General features: G+C 40.8%; 1 long non-coding RNA gene across 2 annotated transcripts; it reads right to left on the bottom strand.

The window, feature by feature from the left end:
- Positions 1-239: 239 nt before the first annotated feature.
- Positions 240-20136, bottom strand: LOC309634413. 2 transcript variants are annotated; one of them, XR_014248078.1, is made up of 3 exons: positions 19486-20133; positions 5666-6152; positions 240-2463 (listed from the first exon to the last, which is right to left on the bottom strand). It is a non-coding gene; the product is annotated as an uncharacterized lncRNA (long non-coding RNA). The 2 variants fall into 2 exon arrangements; XR_014248077.1 differs by lacking the exon at positions 240-2463 and having other exon boundaries at positions 2523-6152; positions 19486-20136.
- Between the last annotated feature and the right edge of the window lie 2116 nt (positions 20137-22252).

Genomic DNA, 22252 nt, shown 5'->3' with positions numbered 1-22252 from the left:
TGATAAAATCAGAAAATAACCATTATGCAATCAGCAGCATAACTGATTCAGACAAGGATCATCAATAAATGCTATGAAAGGCTGTTACAGAATAAGATATTCACATACGATTATTTGTTAATTTTGAAAAGTGTCCTTTGCAATGTAGAGATCTGGTGACACCACCTTAGACAGACAACCAAAAGCAGCATCACAAATACTAGGACAAATGAAGATTTAGTAAATCTAGATATAAATATAGATTTAGTGCTTCTTGGTATGACACAACGGGTGGTGCACAAATCACCTATGTGGTATTCCTGCCAAAAATGTTTAACCTGAACCCAACCATGAAGAGATGAACAGACAAATCAGATTGTGAGACAAGATAGCTGACCTGAACTCTTTAAAAGTATCAACACATTTTGTCATGAAACACAAAAATAAGGCAGGGGGAGAGGGCCATTCTAGATTAAAGGACACCAGAGAGACATGACAACCAAATGTAATGCATGATCTTTGATTAGATCCTAGATGGCTAGGGGAAAAAATGGCTACAAAGAACACTAGATTATAAGAGGGGGAAGAAAATAATACTTTATATTATAAGTAATAATTAAGTAAAGTAAAATATATAGTGAATCTGAATATGAACTATATTTTAAGATACAACTGTTTATAAATAATACTGCTGTATCAAAGCTATATTTCTTGGTTATGATTAATGTATGTTAGTTATATGGCATGAAAGATACCTGCTTAGGAATTTTGGGGTAAAGGGTCACAATGTCTGCAACCTACTCGCAAGTGTCTCAACTTACTTGAGAGAGAGATAAAGGAGGCAAATGCTAAAAAGTAAAATACAATAGAACGTAATACAAAATGATATAAGACAAAATCTAACTTTTTTAAAAAGATATACTCAGGAACCAAGAATAAGTTTTATTTAAGAGATCAGTTATGTACAATTGGCTAATTAAGTGGAAGTAGTTGAGTGTGGCTCCTGAAAAAGCCAATTAAAGGAGGTAGATTGCAGGGGAATAGTCCCCTTTGACTTTTTGCCTTTTGTCCTTCTTCCTTCCTCCTTCAGCCTCCTCAGAAGACAGAACCCATAGAGATGCTGCAGTGAGGCAGCCCCTGTGCAACCGAGAGGGAAAGACTAAGGGAAGCTCCATGATCTTGGGCCTGTCTTCCTTGAGCTTCTAACTATTAGCAGCAATCACCTACCTTTGCTCTTTCTGTGAGACAAATGAACTCCTATGACATAGGGTCCCAGATGTTCTCAGTTCATGGCATTCTTAGCGTCTCGGTAATTTTTTCATGGCGCCCCAGGCCAAAAGGAACACCTAACAGTTCTGTTTATTAAGTAGTTAGGTATCAATAACTGAATAGTAATTATGTACTAATAACTTATTAGCTGTCTGAAAAAACAACGCATCAATTTTTAAAAAAGCATTTTTATTTCATTTTTAAATAACTACAATTACTAATGGGATGTGCATTTCAATTATGCCTTCTACTACTTCTCAAACCTTGGAATCAGATTGGACATCACCACCTTCATCTCCTAGTCCACATTGATTTTCACTTAGTATGTGCTTTTTTTATTGTGGTAAAATATACATAACATAAAATTTACCATCTTAACCATTTCTTAAGTGTACAGTTTAGTGGCATTAAATATATTCACACTGTTGTACAATCATCACCACTTTTCAGCTTCCCAAACTGAAACTCTGTACCCATTAAACTATAGCTCCCCATTCTCTCCTCCCCTAATCCACAGTAACCACCATTCTACTTCCTGTCTCTATGACTATTTTAGGAGCCTCATGTAAGAGGAATCATACAGTATTTGTCCTTTTGTGTCTGGCATATTTCACTAGCATAATGTCTTAAAGGTTCATCCATGTTGTAGCATATAACAGAATTTCCTTCCATTTGAAGGCTGAATAATATTCCATTGTATAGATATGACACATTTTGTTTACCCATTCATACACTGATGTATACTTGGGTTATTTCTACCTTTAGCTATTGTGAAAAATGTTGCTCTGAACATGAATGTACAAACTACTTGCTTTTTTTAATCACAACTACCAAATATGTAGTTTCTCAAAGGTACAATATCATCAAAAAGAACATACTGCAATCTCATGGTGAAACTGTAAGCCTCCTCAAACTAGTGGTCTGCCTGGTGTTCAGGGATGTCACATATCCCATGTTTCCCGCAAACTTTAAAATATCTCGTGGCTCCCTCTGAGTCTCCTGTGGTACCCCAGTGCCCTCGGCACACTATTTGGGAACCACACCCTACAGTGTTAAAGCCATGGTTATTTGAGTTTTTATATGAGCAGAACTCAATCCTTAAGTAACATAAACATTACAATCAAGTTTATATTTCTCATGAGGCTCCCGCTGGAAATTTTCGAGTCTTCAAAAAGTCAGATGTCTGTCTGTATGACAATCCCCAGGTAACTTATTCTATCGGAGATATACAGAAAAATAAATAGATATATATCAATAGATACACCTCCTATTGGTTCTGTTTCTCTGGAGAACCCTAATACACCCACAGAGTCACAGGTTCTTTGGCACTTATCCTTTTGGATCATGACACTGTCAACAGTGCATGGGAAAGCAGTGGCAAAATCAGGGAGAGATGTCAACCTCAAGTTTATCACATCATCCCCTAGGTTAAAATCCTTCCACAGCTTGCCAGTGTCCTCAAGATAGATCCAAACTCCTTGGTATGGCACTCATGACCCTTCATCTGGCTACTGCTTATTCTTTTCCAGCCTCATCTCTTACCAGAGTCTCTGCACCTCCCCTCAATGTGAAACCAGATAGAAGTCCATGAAATGCACCATGATCTCTCCCCTCCAGGTTTTGAGCGTGCTTTTCTCCCTACCCAGACTAAGTTCCAGACAGCCCCTGCCCCTTCACACACACACACAGAGGACATACTCTTCCATGACTGTAAGGCTAGCTCCTCATCCTTCAGGTGTCTGCCTAGATACCCTACTCTCCTCCCAGATTCACTTTTCAAGCACTGGCTGGGAACCCCTCCAAATGTTGCCACATCACCCTGACTGTATCTCTACCAGAGCCTTAACTATGCTTTATTCTAACTGTCCATTTATTTTTTCTGAGTTCTCAACTCCTTGAGGGCCAGGACTATGTTTTATTGGCTATTATATCTCCAAAACAGTGGCTCACCCATAACATATGCTCAATAATTATTTGTAGAGCAAATGATTGGATGAAGCTCAAACAGTCCCAGATCACCATTCTCAAACAGTTACTGGCTTAGTTTAGGAATTGTTATCCAAGATCTGAAAGGGACACATTCAGCCACTCCTGGCACCATCCAGACCACTAGCGGTATCCAAGCTGCAAGGCAAGGGGGAATAATAATACAGTTGTCCTCAACCCCTTACCCATGCCCATGCATGTCCCAATCATGCAGATCCAGAACAGGCACTGCAAACTTGTAAGCTGAGCAAGGAGCCAGAAAACAGAAAAGAAGAGAATCAGGAAGCAGTGCTAATTTTTACATGAGTTCCAAGATGTATTAACCCTGAGAGTTCGTTATTCCTTAAGTACCTGAAGCATTTTTTATAAACTACGATTATAATTATAACCACTTCTAATCACTATTAAGGTAATATTCCCAAACTCCTTATTGCCTGGCAGGGCTTATGTTACTTATTCTTTCTAGACCTTAGTTCCCTTATCAGTTAATCAAAAATAGCATACAACTCAGGGCTGTCGTGAGGAATAACTGAGACTATGTATTGGAAAGCACTTAACGTGGTGCCTGACACATGCTAAGTTATGATATAATAAGTGCAAGTTATTAATATTATCACCATTATTATTACCAGTCAGGATTTCAAACACAAGGATATATAAAAGCAAGCTACAGTTCACTAGTCAAGCATGAGCTGAAAGATTTTACTGGGCCTCAGTCCCTGAAAATACAAACACATGAGCTTGACATTAAGAACCTTAGCTTGCCATGTCATGAACATAGCAACCCGACAATGACAGAGCTATTTTAGATGCAGCCCCCAGGGAAAATTTTTCCTATACTTACACTAAATATCAGTAGCTCTGAGAAATAAAACACCTCAAAACCAAGCCTACACCAAAGTAAGTAAAAAAAGAAAAGAAAAAAGTTACACATGTTTACTTTTTTTTTTTTTAATCTACCCATTTATATCAACTTCTCCATAAACAGAAATACACAGACACTAAAACAAACAACTTTTGGGTTACTTGCCTGATATAAATCATTATTCATCATAATTGGATAAGTTATGAGTTAACTGGGTGAATGGCTACTCACAAGGCTGCTAGTAATGTTATTTGGTGGTATAAACACTTAGTATAAACATTTAAAACTAAATGCTAAAAATACCTAAAGGAATATATAATCGTGCTATTTTATATAACAAAGCTATATTTTACATGGGATACATACTCCTTCTTTTTCTAGACCCAATACACATATCATTAGCAATATAACCTCATTAAGTCAACAACAGTTTCTAGAGAGAGCATGTCACTCAAATAATTTGTTATTCTCCAAAAACTATTCTTAATTTAAAACGTATGGTAATTCAAACACTGCTGAATTAAAAGCATTCTCTCTGCATTTCAAATTAACAAGTTTTTTCTAGTTCTCAACAAGCACAAAAATACATCTTTTCATTATACTCTTCTAGCTGCCTTCTCTCGTCACTAGCTGTATTATAAAAATTATAGGTTTAGGGACTTCCCTGGTGGTGCAGTGGTTAAGAATCCACCTGCCGATGCAGGGGACACGGGTTCGATCCCTGGTCCAGGAAGATCCCATATGCCACGGAGCAACTAAGCCCGTGCGCCACCACTACTGAGCCTGCGCTCTAGAGCCCGTGAGCCACAACTAGTGAGCCCTCGTGCCACAACTACTGAAGCCCGCATGCCTAGAGCCTGTGCTCCGCAACAAGAGAAGCCACCACAAGGAGAAGCATGCACACCGCAATGAAGAGTAGCACCCCTGCTCACCGCAACTAGAGAAAGCCTGCGCACAGCAACAAAGACCCAATGCAGCCAAAAATGAATAAATAAAAATAAATAAAAATTTTTTTAAATTATAGGCTTTGCTCTTAGAATAATTTTTTATCATTTTCTGTACTAGTTCCTCATTTTATTGGCTATTAAAATTTCTCCCTTTTTAATCCTTTTCCTTCCAAACACCACCTTTCTTCTAGCATCCAACTAACATAATGACAGTTCCAGCCACCCATCTCCTCCATGGCCTGCAGAATCCAGCCCCTGGTAAGCCAAGGCAGAGCTTTGTGTATCCAGAGGGCAGGATCATACTAAACTTGCTCTTGCCCTTCCTCTGCCACCACCCACCCTACCTCCCTGTTTCCAATCTTTCTATCTCATCTTCCACTCTATTTCACAGTCCCATGAGATGACACATTTACCACTGTGGTGCCCTCACCCTCACAAGTATGTACATGTGTACACGTCCACATCCTTTCCTAGAAAGCTACATATCATTATGAGACTATCAACTTTGACCCTGACACTGAATCATGTATTTTTCCATTGGATTTGCTGGCAGAGAAGAGACAAGGAGGAGAAAAAAAATAGTGTCCACTTTTAAAAGATCCCAAAAAGACAATCCTACCTTTCCCAGATTTTGGAGGAAAGGGGCTTCCAAACTCCTGTTGCTTTGGCTTTAAAGTGTGTGGCCCTGACATGCCTCCAGTCTGGGTGACCTGGAAACGTGGCTTCCCACTGGTGAGCACTTGTCTCCTGGGGCTCAAGGCAGGCAGATGGATGGGGCTCTCATTCATGTTGCTCTGAGGAGCCATCCCTCCTCCTGAGGGCATCTTGAGATGGAGGCTGTTAGCAAGGCTTCCAATGGCAGGGCTTGGTGTGCTGCCACAGGACGAGGGGCCAGGAGTCCCCGAGTGGGCTCGAATGGGAGGAATGTGTTGGCCACTGACCATCCCAGGCCCCTGTGGGGTTCCTGATGTCCGGTGGAGATTCATGCTGCATGACCTTCCATTCATTCTGACAAAACCTGTAGCCAGGTTGGTCAAATATCCAATGACACTAATGATTCCTTTCAGTCAAAGTCCAATAAGTTATCCATGGTGTGGTTTATTAGCCTGTTTAAAAAAATAAATGCAGGCATTTTTAAAAGTAAAAAGGAAAATAAATTACAATGAGTTTTCAACCTGTGTAGCATTCATATCAGGAAGAAAAGAAGCACTCTCAGCAAAACGGTCTTTTATGTAGAACAGGGTTATCGAATACATGGTTCATTGGCAGGCACTCTCCCCTCCTGCACTCGTGGTAGACATGGATTATGGATCACTGCATTGTTTTTTTTGCCACTGAACCCTTCTCAATACGGTGCTCTTGGCAACTATATCCAATCTACTGGTGCCAGCTTGCAAAATGAAACTTATTTTGCTCCGTAGAGGATTTGTCTGCACTAGTTCACATTTGCTACAGTGCATCCTGGGAAACCCAAAAGCATCACCTTCATGAGCTGTGAGACTAGTGCTTCAAAGATTCCAGTAAACAAACAAAAAGCCAACACAGGGCTTCCCTGGTGGTGCAGTGGTTAAGAATCCGCCTGCCAATGCAGGGAACATGGGTTCGAGTTCTGGTCCGGGAAGATCCCACATGCCGCGGAGCAACTAAGCCCATGCGCCACAACTACTGAGCCTGTGCTCTAGAGCCCGTGAGCCACAACTACGAGAGCCCGCGCGCCTAGAGCCCGTGCTCCGCAAGAGGAGAAGCCACCGCAATGAGAGGCCCGCACACCGCAACGAAGAGTAGCCCCCGCTCACCGCAACTAGAGAAAGCTGCACAGCAACCAAGACCCAGTGCAGCCAAAAATAAATTAATTAAAAAAAAATTTTTAAAAGCCGATATAACCTCTAAAAGAGATTATGAGGACATTAAACCATGTCAGATTTTTACTCTATGAGCAATCTTTTTCACAGTCCCTAGATTTACAAAGGATAAAGATAGGCATGGGAATCTCACAAAGGCTTCATATATCCATATATCCAAATATTCACAGCAGCGTTAGAGTCTTGGTTCTATACTGATCCTGAGTTATAAGGATGGAAATAGAATCAACATCACAATACTCTCACCTTCCAGTAAGATCCTAGAAAAGGAAAAGCCTGTGTGAAACGCTATATGGAAAGCATAAGGACAAAACAACCCTTCTAAAGGCGAGTATGTTCATCATGCACCACACACAGTAAACTGACAGTAGTTCCATGAAGCTTCCATCTGCCATCCTACCACTCCCTTCCTCAAGTGGCAGAGGGAGAACCAAAAGTAGTGACATGGCCACAGGACATCATCATCCATCCATATATAATAATGTCAGTACTCCCTGGTTATAAATCGTTAGGAAAGGCCTTTTCCTCCCTTGATCAACAGTTCCCCAAAATATGTGTAATAACGTGACTAAGTGCCACTACTCCAAATAAATGACCGACATAGTCACAATCTGTATTCTTTTATACAGACATGACAGTCATGGAAAGAAGCCAAAGCCGAACAAACACAAGAAATACAGACTGAGTGCAAAGTAGTAATGGCCAGATATCCTGAACTGGATGATTCCTACTTTTTCTCTATGATCCACTCAATGTCTTAGACGAATATTTCCAACTCAACTCCCAAATGAATGCTCCATAAATCATCAAGTACAAGATATCAAGGACAGCAAACCTTTTGTGAAGAATTTTTTTTTTATTGTTTTAGAAAATAAAAAATACAGGTATCCCTTGCTTTTCAACATTTCAACTTACGCCACTTTGCTTTTACAAAACTTACCTAACTACCTGTTTTCACTAACCAAAAGAAATTTGAGGAGGATTTTCACTTTTATGAAAAAAGGTGAAAAGCAAAAACAGCTTTAGCATTTGTTCTGCAGGGGGCCATTATAGAGGCAGTACTCACCCCAAGCAGTGAGAGTGCTCCTTCGCTGGGAACTATGCTCAGCATCTCAACTTCAAGCCTCCAGAGCGTTGAACTGGGTCTGTGAGCATCTGTGCTTTATCTCAGTTTATTTTGTGCATCCCTTAGCAACATGTGTCCTAAGGTAATTGCTTCTTTGTTTTATGCCATTTCAGCTGATGAAAGATTTCATAGGAACACTCTACTTTCAGATAGCAGGGGAAACCTGTAGTATTTAATTTTAAAGCCAAGCACTCACTGTGCCTTCTGCAAAGTTGACTGTGTATGCCCATATGTTGAGGAACTTCCAAAATTACCAACAATATAAATCTGGAATGTTTTCTTCACCTTTATCAAGTCTCCATTTTATTAAGAATTCTATCAGTCTGCCACATTTAATACTGACATGCCTCCTCGGAAACAATCCTAGGTCTCACTCCTGTCCTTCCCTCCACTACAGTGGCCAAGAAGGGACAAATAAATCTAATGCAGATTATCCAAAACTGCATCATTTAAGTTTGTTTATGGAACAATAAGAAATGAACCCTGGTATCAGACTGGCTGTAAGTTTTTTTTTTAATGCTGAAAAAATTCCAATGCCTTTTCTGCTGCATCCATTTAGAAGAATTCAAGTATACTACCAGCTGGTCTGTTGATTCACTGGTTGATTGTGGGCAAGAGTCATTTAATGTCTCTGTACTTTGCCAGATGATACTGGCCATCTATTCTCCATTCATTGAAAAAAACAGTGTTTTCTGAGGCACTTTGAACCCTGCAGAAGAAAGCACTTATTCAGTACCAACCAAAAAAAAAAAAAAAAGGCAAAATAAATATGTTGTATTGGCAATTTGTTGAAAATGAGGAATTATCCAATATGACTGGAAATATGAGTCACTAAGACCATGGGCCAAGTGACAAGTTTCTGCAGATTTGCAGACTATGCCCATTTCCAGGTTTTTTAAAAATAAGGGAGTCGATTTTGGCAGCAAGATCATATATAGCAGGAATTCTCATGAAAAATCTGGGTAAAAACATGTAAGTACTTAGCATTAGGTTAGATCATTAAGAAGGTGAGTTTGTAACAAGGAAAAATAATTAAAGAACTGAGAACTTAATTATCAGAACTCATACCTGCCCAGATATTTATTTTATTTTTATTTTTTATAAACCACGCTCCTGTTTTAAATAGCTTTAGGGTGAAAGTAAAAACAACAACAAAAATGTACTTAAATTTTATTACTAAAAAAGCAATAGCCAGAAAGTAAAGTGATTAATACCATAAAGAAAAACCAATAGGTCAATGGTGTGTGAGCTGAGAAAAACCAGCCTCAAGACAAAAATAAAATAAACTGTATGAGAAAATATGCCAAATAATCCAGTTTTCGCATTAATTACACCAACGGATTTTTTAAGCATTAGACACCAGAATTTAAAAATCAATTTGTTTATTCATATTATATAATATTTTACGTGCATTTTGGCCAGGTCATATGATCATATATAATTCTAAGCTCACTTGGTAACAAAAAAGGAATAAACAGCTAACTTTTAAGAAAGACCCATCCTCACTGAGTCGGAGTGAACAGAGTACTCAACTAGAAGTTAGGACACCTGAGTTCTAATTGTGGCAAATCATTTATAACATCTCTGGACAGTTTTTCATCCACAAAATGAAGAATTTGGTGATAATCACTTGAAATTTTGTTCTTCCAGATAATTAAGAAAAGGAAGATTATGGAAAATACTCATTAACTATGATGAAGGATAAATATGTAGATTTTTATACCTATGGCACTTAAATCAAAGGGATTGGGTGTATATGAAAGCAAAAATAACAGTAATCTCTACTGTCTCCATCACATCAGCGATGTGCTGAAAGACAACACCCACCTTGAAAAATGAACACTGGGGTCAAATTTTCCTACACTTTGCCAGAAAGTAAAATCACAACTAATCACTATCAAAACCTGACTGGTAGGATTCCACTGGAAGAGCATCTTTCTATTTAAAAACTTAATCAAGTTCTCCACCATTACTTTCTCCTCTGTCCTCCATCCAACTACTCTAAACCCAGGCATCAACAGAAAAAAGGAAGAAAAAGAAAAAGCATGGAACGCCTGGAAGTATAAATTTAGGGTACTTCGGATCTGACATATTAATACATTTAGATTTTTAATACTCCTTTGGTTCAAACAATGAAAATGTTCATTCATTCTGCTATATGAGTCAACATAGGTTAATAAATCTTTCCTTTCGGCCACTTGAAAATTCTTAAAACACATTCTTGTAAGTCAAGTCAGAGAGGAAGTTACTTAACTCCTAAGGAAACCAAGGCACAAAATCACTTAATGATAATTTCATTAGATTTCTGGAAAAGCTATGACTTTAATCAAAATACAAGATCATGACTCTACCTTCTACCCAAAGCTCGAGGCACTGTGCCTTGTGGATTAAAAGATTACACAGAACAATGTTAACTCATCCCTTCAAGAAAATTCCAAAAACACGAGTTCCATAATGTCTATTTACAGCCAAAAGCCCTTTCTTAGTTAATATTATTAATAGACTCATCTAGAGTCATAATTCATCTGATGAGCCAGTTAATTATTAATTTTCATACATCATTTCATTTCCTTAGGCTACATTTAGCCTTTGTTACATTTTCCATTCCTTATGCCACAAGCATTTCTTACCCTGCATAGAAAACCTGATAATGAGACACGAAATGCTGGTCAGCAAACAAACTGCTCCTGGGCTGGCTTCTTATATATATATGTCTAAACCATCTAAAATAGAGTTTTTATTGATTCTTTTTATTTTTCCCCCTTTGGGTTAATGATTGTATAATTTCATTAACATTGCCTTTTCAACATCACTGCCTTGATCGCTAATAGGCCCGTGCTATTCCCATGGGTTTCTCTAGTTACAGCTCTGTAGCCACAAGAATATAGAAATGAAAAGCCTATTGATAGATAATATAAGTTATTCTCATGCACGGCTGCAGTGTGAAGCACATTTTGCAATTCAATCAAGGACAGATAGAGCTGAATGTTCTTAGATCCTAGGAGTTCATTTTAATAAGCAGAATGTACCTTGTCCTAACACAGGTGACTGACTCCTCAGAAAAGATTGTATAAACAAAAACCAATCGTGTAAGTCATTTTATTGGCAACAATATAAACACAGCTATATTAGATGTCACCAATAAATCAAAATTATTCTTGTCTGCAATTTTAACAAGAGGAAAGTGCAAACATGTGCCTGTGAAGCTGGAGGATACTATAGAGGAAATGCATTGGATGTATACAATATCATTTCTCTAAATTTAGAGTATATTAAGTAACCAGCAACAAAGTTTAGTTGATCATTTCTGTGTTTTCATATCTTTATACAGTGAGACTGACAGACTCACAGACTTTACAACAGAAGTTACACAGAAACAGGGATGGAATAATTCCACATTTGGGATGTGGAGTGGAAACTTAGGTTGGTTACACCTTGTAACCAGTACATATAGACCATATAGTCACTTGGGCACTCCCAAGGTCTAATATAGGTAATTTGAGAATATTAACATATTTATTTTGAATACTAAGATGTTTATAGCTATTACTCAAGCAATATAATCACCAATAAAATGAAATCAAAGAAGTTTAGCTTTGAGTTATACCATACTTCACTTAAAAGTATGAAGACAGATCAGTGTTCCCTTCAGAAATTCAAGACCATTCTACCAAAGACCACTCAGAAAAGATAATATAATGAACTTATGGATCCCATCTAATAGAATTCCTGACTCTGTTTTAATCTGTGATTACAACCCTTTGCTATCAAATTAGAGATATACACATTTTAACTTTTTTATATAAAATTTTCTCAAAAATAAAAATAATCTTCCCTAAATTTATGGAGTAAAATATCTGGCAGTGCCTTTTTAATCAAATTAGTGGCTACAATACTAAAAATGTGGGTAGTAAATATGGACAGGACACTGAGGAAAGGAAGGGAAGGGAAAGGGAGAAGAGGGACAGAAAGAAGGAGAGGAGAGTGGAGGGGAGGGGAAGGGAGTGCTAAAAAATGACCAAATCTAATGCAGGAATTTATTCTGTAGTTAGTTAATCCTAACTTAAAAATGAGAAGCAGCATTGAGAACATTCCACACGATGCTAGTGATTACGGATTTCTGGAAGAAATTCAGAACCTTCAGGAAAATACTGCTGGAGGGCATTATTAGAAGTCCAATAACCTCTCTTAGAATCTACTTTCCACACTTCAATGCATCTATGCAACTCTCATATCCCCCTAACTTACTAAATGTCACTATTTTTAGTAGCAATTACCTACAAGTGTTTCATCAACTTTGCCTCAGTCATGAACTCATCAATGAGTACAGAAAGTTCTAGAAAAATATGGCCCTACCAAAAAACAGCAACAGAGAGGGGGATAGTTAGGGATTCCCTTAGTCAGCTGCAAGAAATCACACAGAATGAGAACAAACTTGAAACCAAAAAGATTTTTGAGACAAACATAGGTAAGTTCAGAAAGGTAACCATGCCTTGACCCATGCACTGGCCCAAGGTGAATACGGGCCATAAGTTCCTAGATCTATGTTTAACAAAGTAATGTGTCTAAAGCACTGTTTTTCAAATTGATGGCAATCCATTGGTGAGCCCTGAAATCAATTATTCAATGGCAAAACATTTTTTTAATGAAATAGAACCAACTAGAATAAAATAGAAGCTATCAATGTGCATCAAATATATTAATGGTTAAGAATTGTTTCCTTTTAATGATTTGTGGGTGTATATGTCTGCATATCTATATGCATATAGTGTATTCTGGGTAAGATAAAAAATATATTTTCTGGTGGGTTACAGACAAAAAAGCATAAAAGCTACTGTTATGGAAGCATTTGGACTATCTGCCTGCCCAGGTACTTACCAGGAATATCTGTAGACATAGACAGAATTGAACAACCAAAGTAAAACAAATACCGTAATACAGCCGTAATGAAGAAAAGATCTAAATGTTTGACATTTTTAGCTTTATGAAAAATAAGGCTTAAATCACACAAAGCTACACTCCTACCACTGTTATCTTTCACTTTATCTTTTATTTAGTATCAACTGATCAACTGTGCTCTACAAATATCAATTAACCAACTGACTAACAGAATCAGGATCAAAATGACTGACAATTTTATATCTTCCTGGTTGTAAAGGGTACATGACCTTCCCTGGAATAAAACTTCACTTTTACAGTGATAAAGAGGGAAAGTATAAATTAACACATAACTAACTGCCTTTGAGAACTGAGTTTTTTTGAAATCTGTTCTTAATACGAGTTAACCATCAGACCCTATGAAGAGGAATTTGAAATGGAAAAACGAACACATTCCCAGTGATGTCACCACTGAATTAATTACCTGAATTGCAAAGAGTGAACAAACACCACATGGCCATGGTTCGAGACACAAAGCCTTCTTCAGAAATAGAAAAGAAAAGTAACTGGCTGGAGATTTTTCTTTAAAAAAAAAAAAAAAAATCCATCCTCACACAAGGAGATACACAGGTTGTAAAATATGGCAAATGAAAGTACATTCTTTGTCACCTAGTATGTATAAATAACTACTCAGCCCATGTGAATAGCTATTTGCAAAGCTAAAACTCACTATACGTTCTAAAGGATAATAAACATCTACCTATGGAAGATTCTAGAAATAAATTGAATTCAGCACTCATTAAACAAAATATTCAAATATATTAAATTATCCCTATCACTTGTGTAACTGAGTGATTTCTTTCCTTCAGTGTAGTTATTGCTTAAAAGTAACCAATGTAACTATTTTTAGCTGTTGGTAGACAGAAGTTTTATACAAGTTAAAATTATGTTCAGTGACATCACTGCAGAAGTATGAATGTCCACAACAATGACTAGGCCCTTAACCAACATGACAACATATTTATTTAAAAAAAAAAAAAAAAACCCTACATGAATGACTCAGTCAAGTTACAGACAGAAGTGGAATCTATTGGTCATGCTGCAAAGGTTGAGAAAACATTAATCCATTTCTTCACACACAGGAATAACAAGAATTCATACATAGGCCTGGCATCTGGTTAGTTTTGTGTGTACAGTATTCAGCAGGCCTAGAAATGAAACTTCATAGATGTGGCTCAGAACTTCCGAAATAACTGACATTGAGAGAGCCTGACCTTTTTATCAAGTAGCCTGGGACAGGGTCTGATCTTGCACTGTAATCCTATCTGCCCATCTGCAGTTCAGCAAGGCTTGCTGCAGCTGAAGGAATGTGTAGTTGTTCCCATTCTTGGCCTGAAGAGATCATGTCAGACAAGAATGGCCCCCACAAGCTTTCTTTACTTCAAGTCTGCTCTCAACTACTTAGAGCCTTCATGATTCCAGTTTTACAAATAAATCCCCTGATTTTGTTCCCAAAGTAGAACATGATTAGATCCTTGTTTCTGTTCATCCTACATATTGCCTTTGAGTCCACCTGAGTGGTGTTTCCCCTCCTCCCTTCTTTTGCCCTCTGTTTCCCCAAATCCAGATTCTATTCAACCTCCAGGCCCACCCCACCTTAGGCCTTCTCTGATCCTCTCTTAATCCCTCTGTCTCTGATCTGTAAAATGGTGAGAATTACACTGTTGTACCTAGCTCACAGCATTACAGAATATTAAATGAGATAATGCACGTTACTTGTTTAGCACAGTGTCTGGTACATAGAAGGATCCAATAAATGTTGACTACTCCACTCTATGTACACCTCCTTTAACATTCATAACTTTCTGCATTGCCTTATAGTTATTTGCCTATGTTTCATCTTCCTGTCTAAATTCTAATTTCTTTAAGTTTTAGGACTGTGTCTAAATTACCTTTGAACTCTCCCCAGCCCTTAGAGGTACACAGATTATTTTATACCTATATATTTATATTTTTCACACTACCTGTGTCATACATATTGACTTTTCATATACATTTATGCACATATATTTATATTTATATTTATCACACTGTACTGCTTATTTATACTGAAAAGCATGGTATAAATGAAATATATAATTATATATTTATATATTAATATCCTATATTTATAATTTATTGCCTGAATAAATATAGTCTAAGTAAGGTGTGACCATAAAATCATGGACCTTACGCTCTGTGCCTTGTGGAACCAGTTTAATTACAGTTGTGTGCTTCCTGGTCTATTCCTCCTAGTCTATTCCTTTCTTTATTAGAACAAAGCAGCATAAAAACTCCATCTCACTCTTCTGAGCCGGCATATTATTCTTGTCTTTACCTTGGCATACTCGTGAACAATGAGAAATCCTAACTAAAAGTCACAAAACAAATACAGTCATTTCAGTACTTTCACCCAGGCGCTTCTTTGCGGGGGGCGGGTGGGGGGGGGTGTTGCTGTCCCTAACAGAGAGACTGCCGAATGCATTCTGGGCTGTCATGGTGGTAGCTGCTCCTCAGCATTCTCCTTGCTCACCCTAAGCTGGCTTCACTCTACAGCTTCACTCATGTTCAGTCTCCCTAATCAGACAGTCATTAGGATGGAGAATAGGGCTTCTGCTTCTGTCAGCGTTTTTCCTTAATTCTGTCATATTAAGTAACGCCTGACCAACCAATTTCTGCAAGCCAAAATGTTCCCCTAAACTTTAAAGGGGAGTCCAAATTATTTGACCTACTAAAAGGTTGTTATATCAGTGAAAGAAGCCAGACCCAAGGGTGCATATTGAATTATCCCATTTACATAAGGTATTAAAAAGACGGGCAACATTATTACATCTCTTAGAAGTTAAGGCAGTCATTACTCTTGAGGAGAACACAGTGACTGGAAGGGCTGGGGGAAGATAGTGATGAGAAGAGAGTAAGAGTGATGTTTCTGGGGTGTTGGTAATGTTCCATTTCTTAATCCAGATGCTAGTTATTCAGTTGTGCTCAGTTTGTGAAAATTCATCAAGCTTAAGATGTATGTACTTTATCAATATTTTATTTTATCTCAATAAAAATATTTTATCTCAATAAAAATTTTGGACTTTGTGTCAACTCTGCCTAAAGTAAGTGGAAAACTAGGAAAACTTGGAATTTGAGCATCTTTTAATCAAACTACATGTTAATGTCATTTCAAAGACTTTATTGTAAGTTTCATCCTCCTGGAAAGAGTAAGGCAGCATGGTTATATTGCACAGATTTCCTATGTGCCATTTATTTATGTTTTAAATTTATTTTCAGTCCTGATTGAGTCTATGAGCCAACCAAACTTTGAGAAAAGTTAAATGTTAAGTCTTGTATTTCAATCTTCCTTATAATATCCTCTACAGAAAATAATTACACAGAAAATGACTTCTCCATGGAAGAGAATGTGCACAGGATGCCACTTCCTGAATTATCTCCTTCAAGAAGTACTCCTTCTATACTCTGGAAGAACTACAAATTAACATTCCAACTCCAGAGATCAATAACTACAATATGAGAGAGACAACACTGGAAAGAACGTCCTCAAATTAATTTACTAGCAGGAAAGAACACTCAGAGAAAAAAGACTGAGAACACTGAGCTCTCTTCTGAAATGATGGAAAGACCACTTTCTGCCATATAAATGAAGGCAGGGCTGGTACATGATCAGTTCCTCCCAAGCAAACCAACCGACCCCCCAAGTATTCAATTTCTGACAAACCCTTTACTATTAAGGAACTTGTATGGTATCGGGAACCAGAGAAAAGATGCTCTCTCAAACTGGCCTAATGTGAACCAAGGAGAGATGGAGTTACAGCAGCAATTAGATTTAACTATTCACACTGCAGGATTACTGAGTCCTCTGGGTAACAAAGGAAAGGACTTCAACTACCAACAAGGAAAGGTGTTTGAAAGTAACTGGAAAAGAAATCCCCCACTCTTCCTTTCCAAGGTAGTGTTAGGGCTAATCTGGCTGCATAGACAACTAGTGAAAACATATGAAAACTGTAAAGCATTCAAAGGAGATCATTAAACTTCAATAGTTCCCAACTGCAAAAATAACATCACACTCTCCTGTCTCTAAGTGGCTTCAAACATTCATTGTGGCAGATCCTTTTTCTACAAACTTTTGCTGGTTGCACCTGTTTCACACTTCACTGTAAGCAAACTTGAAGGAGGGAGAAGAGAAGGAACGGGAAAATTTAAACCAATATAAATCAATTTTATACAAAAAAAAAAAAGTTTCCCCATTTATGTAAAAAGGGAGGTCCAGTCAGAAATGTTACAGAGAGGGAAACAGACGTCTGGCTAACTCCCAAGGCAGAAATCATGACTCATCAAAGCTTTCAGAAGGGACAGAATGAGACTCTGCATTTGTCTTGAGTTCACCTTCCGGCCAAGGAATGCTCTCTGAACTGGGAATTGGGAAACTTGAGTGTCTGCCCTGCGACTGTGACAACTGGCTCTGAGGCCCTGGGCAAAACTCCTAAAACTCTCTGGGTCTGTTTCCTCATCCGTAGGTGATCACCAAGATCCCATCATACTTGAGATTCCCTCTTTCCACAACCTAAAGGGAACTGGTCCACTGGGGGGAGCTGCAGAACATTCCTCTTCTCAAACTCCAGAGCCCCAGGCCCAAACTCTGGGGCGACGCTATGTCCTGCAAGTAGGTGGGGAGAGGGTGCAAAGCCCTCTTCTCTGAAATAAGGGGCTGCAATTCCAGCTATCAAGTCCCTGCGTTTCCGGAAGTACCCTCCACTCCCACCCCCTGCCCTGGGTTTAGATGCTGCTGGGATGAGGGCCCAGCTGATGTCCGGGAAAGCCTAGCAAGAGGGTGAGGAATACCGAGGGGGGGGGGGGGGCTCTCCAGCAGGAAGGAGGGCTGGAGAGGTCGGGAGAGGTGCCTGGGACCCGCCGGGCGAAGGAGAAGCGTGTGGGGCAGGACAGGAGAAGGGCAGCCCTTATCTGCTCATGACCCCCCTATCTTGGCCACCGGGGATCCGAGGACCGTGCCCCTCGGCTCTCTGGCGCGGAGTGAGGGGCGGGTCCGGGGGGGCAGAGGCGACAAAGCCCTGCTGGGGACGCGCTGCTGCGACCCCGTTACTCCCTGGCCGCCTCTGCCCCTAACCCTCGGCCTTGTCCGCAAGCGAGCGCAACAAAACAAAACAAACTCGTGCAGGCTTCCTGTTGTGCAACCCAGTCCTGAGTAAGTCGGGGCCGAATGAGCGCTCGGCTGGCCCGCGGCTGGGAAGTCCAAGAGGCAGGGAGCAGCGCGCTGCCCGGCCCAATCCCGGATCCCGAGGAAGTCGCAGCCTGCTCGCCGCTCCCGGGAGCGCACGCTCCCGCCGGCCCGGAGCCCCCACCCAGCTATCGTCCTAATCCTTGTTCTTTCACTTCTTGCCTCTTAGACACCCCCAAGTCGAGGGTGCGACTCGGGAAGCCAGAAATGACCTTTCATAAAGTTTCTCCCTACAGGTACCTAATTGAATCATCCATAGGATGACAAATCCGTCAGGGCCAAGTTTTCCAGACATTTGGGTGACTTCCTCATCACCGAAGTGACTTGTCAACTCCAGTGAGTAACTTGGAAGTGTCGCTCTGGGCAAGGTGTGTGTTTAGGAGAAAGCCGGCTGCTCACTCACGCTTTCCAGAAAGCGGCCTCGGGCGACTTCAAAATACACACAGGGTCATTTATAGGGACTGGAGTTGTGCGCAGGACAAAGTCCCCGAGACTGAGACATTTTCCAAACAGTGCTGACATTTTGTCGGGCCCTATAAAAATGTAAACGCGAGGTGACAAACCTGGTGGGGAGTGTGCGCGTCTGAATCTGTGCATTTTGCGGCATGGGTTTATAGTTACAGTTACAAGACCTGGCGGCTGCGAGTCGCTGGATCTGTCCCCAAGAGGAGTTAATGTACCCCCTACCGGAGGACCTCCGGAGCAATGGGGAGGGACATGGGCTTGGGTGAGGCACAGCATGGAAAACAGCCTTCGTTAGAGCTCCACAAACACGTGGAACTGGCAAAGGCAACTAAAGCCCGGTGAGCGCGAGAGACCTCATGTCAACCCATCAATTCCCACTTCTCCGAAGTTTCCCTTCAGTGGGGACTCATGGGTGGCGTGCACAACCATGCCCTTGCGTTCCGTAACTTGCCCTGATTTTGTAGCCTTCTGGACCCTATAGTTTAGAAGAAAAGCCAAAAACAAAAAAAGTCTTACTCATTAGAAAAACTTTAAAACCTTGTTGATTTCCTCTCCGTCTTCTTCAGTCGACGCTTTTAGGCAACTGACAAGAACACAGCTTGACTCCTAATTGAGAATTGCTATCTATCTCAGTAAACAGATCTTTTAGAGAATCTGGGTGTTGGAGTGCACGTACTCTTAAACCTGAGCGAACGCCACCCGCTCAGCGTGGAAACAGTTCTAATACCTAGTTTGTATCTCTGAGCGTTGCAACTCCCCCGCATTCTCAAGCGCCCGGCTTCTCCCGTCTCTCGCCTGCGAGCAAAGTTCCTATGGCATCCACTTACCAGGTAACCGGGATTTCCACAACAAAGCCTGGCGTGCGGGTCCCTTCCCCCGGCCAGCCTGAGCGAGTGACAGCGGGCGGCCAGCGCTGGCGAGGAGAAACTTGGGGCTCCAGCCCTTCAGCGCGCTCCCCCGGCTCTGCCTCCTTCGGAAATGAAAACTCCCATCCAAGCAGGGGGACAGAGCGCGGAAACCCGGCCCAAGTGCCGTGTGTGCGCGCGCGTGTGCTAGGGCAGCGGCGGCAGGGGGAGGAGGGGGCAGAAGTGGGGTGGCTGTACCCTCGGCATCAGCTCATTCTGCCGCCCCCCCCCCGCGCGCGCGCGCATACACACACACACACACACACACACACACACACACACACGGAGCAAATAATATCTTTAAAAAGTTGACTTTCGACTTTGTGCCTCGCGCGTCCTGTTCATCCTCGCCCTGGGCCTGGGGGTGCGTCTGGGGGCCGGCGCGGGATGCTGGCTAATTGCTTTCGGCGGGTTCCGTCGGGAGGACGCTGGTGCGAGCCTAGACGGCTGCGGGCAGCGAACGAGGCTGCAGGGAGGGGCAGTGGTGGCGGCCCCAGCGCTGGTGCCCGTGCGCGCCACGCTCTGGGCTGCCCTGGCGGCGCAGTGTGGACGCGGCTGCAGGGAGAGGGGAAGGGGGAAGAGGGAGGGAGGGGGGAGGGAGGGAGGCGGCCTGGGAGGAGAGTGGATGTGTGTGCGGCCGCGAGGGCCGGCCTGTAGGCAGCTGCTTCCTGAGTGTGAGCGAGGGAGGGGGAAGGGGGGACGGGCTCGCTGGTCACCAGGCTGGCCAATTCGAAGGCCGAGCTTGTGTCTCCCTCTCTACGCGATCAAGCACATAGTCCTTCCCGTGCACCAGGGAGTCAAAGAACTCCAGAACCGGGTAACAGCCGGGAGACACTTCACCTTCTTCTTGGGCCTTATTTATTGAACTGGTTGTTTTTTTTTTTTTTAACATGCAAAAGCGTCAGCATTTCGACAACAGTTAATGTCAAAGCATAAGCAAGTTTAAAAAAAAAACACGCAGTAGTAAAATGGAGAGAAAAACTAAAAAGTGGAAAATGGCAAAAGGGTCTTTCTAATATACAGGATTGAATGCACATAACTTGGAAAATGGATAGGTGAAGATGCCTTTGGCAACTTTTTAAAGTAAAGAATAGGCAGAAAAGAGAGGAAGGTGATGGAAGTGTTACAAGATGTAAAATTCTAAACACAGGCTGCTAGGAATGGAAGCACATTCCCTGCATATGTTGCACCTATATAGTGGACCATTCTTAAGAATCCAACATCCTCAACTTCATACCCCACCTAAGCTGTGACCCCAGCCCTTCTGCTTGGTTTGGTCAGAGCCCTCAAGAGGCTGTCCCCAGAAAGCCAACTGTTAATGGTTCCCTACATGAACTGCCACAGATGCGTGGACTTCCATCTTGGGAGTCAATGTATGTAAAGCACACAGTGTTCTCCAGTTAGACCTTTCTACAGTGAGAATATTATTCACCCTCATGAATGAAATGAATGAGGATATCTCAAGACACTTAGATTCTCACCAGTCCTTGTATTCTATTCCAGGGCTCTCACTGAACTATAAATTACCATTCAGATAGCAGATGCTGTGATCAAGATAAAAGCCCTCAAGTACACAAATGACTCACCAAAGATTGTTGACAATTTTCATTTATCTTACTTCAGAAGTAATATAACTAGAGTTGGTCTGTATCCAAGGTATGCCATCACCAAAAAAGTCCAGTTTTCACAATACTTCCTCTGTCTCATTATGATCCGCTTTTCGAGATTCCCTTCAGGGAAGGCATTTTTTTCCTTTCCCAAAGACACAAACTCATCAGAATATTAATCACCAGAATATCTGTCAGCAGAAGTGGAGGGAGGGAAATAAAGTAATAAGTTCTTAAGATATGTCATTCTGTCAGTTTTCCAGTTTCTCCCTCTGTTCTTCCTCTCTTTTTAAACACAAGTATCCAAGCCCAAGATGGCAATAGAAGGGGGTTCAACCACACACAAGAAAAGAAAATACTCATAAAATGAAGCATGCAGCAACATCACAAAAACAAAGAAACCAAGTGATGGAAGTTGCCATGACTATTCCACTGTGGCTAGTTATGGCAACATGCCTGACATTCACATAAAAACTCTTCCTCATTAACTCCAGCCTTCCGGAGCAGAGCAAGATGGGAACACTGACCCTTCAATGCATCACGGGAAATTCTCTTCATCCAGATTCTTTTGTTGTACATACTGCTCCCCAGGAACAAGACAAGCCTCAATGGAGGTTGCAAAAAACCTTTCCAATGTACCTTAAATATCATTTCAAATACAATGGTTTCGATGCATGAAATTATATCCTAGGGGCTTACAGAAGCTTCCAAAGCTTCCCACTTGATGGGAATAGCTGGAAGAGAAATATATAGTGTTACACCCTACTTTAATCAATGGCTCATGGAAATAAAACACTGGGAAAGTTATGAGTCATCAACCTGGATTCCCAAAATTCTCTTCACTTATAAGAGCCCAAGGGTGGGAATGCCATTTTTTTATTTAGGTGGGATTTTCACAAGCTTCTAACATTCCTAAGACATTTACCTACCACTAAATAGGTACAATGCTTTGGTTGATTTTTTTTTTTTTTTTTTTTTTGCTAGGAAGGTAGATCTGCAATGTCCTTATATTCCATGGGATAGAGTTAAAATGCAGTGTTCCCAATACAACCGTGGATGACTCAGAATGAGATCTGTACCTC

The sequence above is a fragment of the Balaenoptera borealis genome, assembly GCF_965194805.1.
Source record: "Balaenoptera borealis genome assembly, chromosome: 8".
Lineage (NCBI taxonomy): Eukaryota > Metazoa > Chordata > Mammalia > Artiodactyla > Balaenopteridae > Balaenoptera > Balaenoptera borealis.
Note: the sequence above shows the minus strand (reverse complement) of the source record. Positions and strands in the feature narration are given on the sequence as shown.